The following is a 1,764-nucleotide window of genomic DNA, read 5'->3' as shown; positions in this document are numbered from 1 at the left end:
AAGACTTTCGCTTCACCACTCTCATAAGGAAAAGAATATATCTATAAGTACCGAATGCCGTTCCTTATATTCCTATCTATTCTATTCCTTACGTACTTAGGGTTAGTGAGTCTATATTGGACGGGCTTCCTTTCCTATCCGTGTCCTTATACTTAAGGTCCCGGTGTAGTTTAGTGCCCCGGATCCACTTTAAGAATCGTGATCCTAGTTACGGGTCACGTGAGTGATCCTATGGGTTCCGTGCAGCGTATCTCGTCCCCTACGGGAGTGTCCTGCCTAGTGTCCTAGTAACGACCGGGGCTAGGGCGTTATAGGGTATTATTATTAAGGGTTTAGTATATAGTCTAGGTATAGGCCTAAGCGCTATCTTTATAGCTTCTATTATCGAGTAAGCTATAGTCTAAGACCCCTATAGTATCCTAGTTAGTTATAGTTATAGGAATCTATCTATAGCGAATATAAATATTAAACGAGAGTCTAGGTATACTCTAATAGATTAATAGGTATACTTTAGGTCTAATACGCTATATAAGCTAATCTATAGGTCTATTAGCTTATTATAGACTTTATTTAGCTAGGTAATTAATATCCTAGGTATCTCCTTAATTACGTAGCTATAGTTAAAGGTAAGTCTATACTTAGCCTAAGGATCTACCTCCTATCTAGACTTAACTATTAAGACTAGTTCTACTCTCTAATCCGATAGGGTACTATTTATTAATAATATAGACTTATATATACTTACCTCGATACTATCCTAGATTAGTTTATATAGCTAGTATTACTCTATTAGTATTCGATATTTCCTAGAGGACCTATTCTATAGCTATATTCCCGGTTTTAAGTATATATAGTATTTATATAGGTCTATCGGTAGGATATTATATATTAAATTTATAGTAAGCCTATAATAGGTATATAAGGTCCTTATTATATCCTTATATAGGTTATCTAGTATTAATAGCCTAAGCGTATATCCCGAGTCCTTAATCTATTATATAATAACTCCTATAAATATAGTCTTATCTATTAGTAAGCGGTCTATATACTATTTAGTCGGGAAATATAGACTTAGATAATATTCTATATTAGTACCTTTAGGGGTAGTCCTCTAGAGCTCCTTATCTAGGTCTAGTTCTATAGCTATAATTAAGGAATATATTCTTAAATAGTTAGTCTCCGTTAATAGTTAGCTATTTTAATAGTAATATAGGCCTTTTACCCTTATATATAATATACTATTATATATAGCTACCCTTAGAGTATAAAAATATAACTATACTAGGTAGGTTCTAGTTAAGTAACTAAATCCGCTAATAATATTATTTAGGTATAATTTTCCGATTTATCTAGGTCGAATAGGTAGGATTAGTTTTCTAAATTAGATTAAGCTTCTATATCTATATCTTTAATATTATTAGAGTCGTCCTAGTAATTATTAGCCGATAAGTCGTTAGCGTTAGTATTACTATCTAGGTCTTAGTATAGTATTATTATACTCTCGGGGTCTAATAGTATCCTCTATCTCGTAGAAGGGTAAAGTCTAGGGCCTTATAGCGCTCTAGCCTCCTCCTTCCTAGCTAGGTTACTAATTATTAGTTAGCTATTCTGAATATCTAGGTATACGTTTACTTCCTAGAGCTAAGGGAGGCCTAGTATTAATTATACTCTATAGGACCCGTAAAAATTAAGTCTAACGATAGCCTAGATATCCCTCTATAAGCTATCCACTATAGCCTTAAGGATATAAATTCTTATATAGGG

Source organism: Verticillium dahliae, genomic scaffold (assembly GCF_000150675.1).
Source record: "Verticillium dahliae VdLs.17 supercont1.25 genomic scaffold, whole genome shotgun sequence".
Taxonomy (NCBI): domain Eukaryota; kingdom Fungi; phylum Ascomycota; class Sordariomycetes; order Glomerellales; family Plectosphaerellaceae; genus Verticillium; species Verticillium dahliae.
This window is presented reverse-complemented; position numbering follows the sequence as displayed.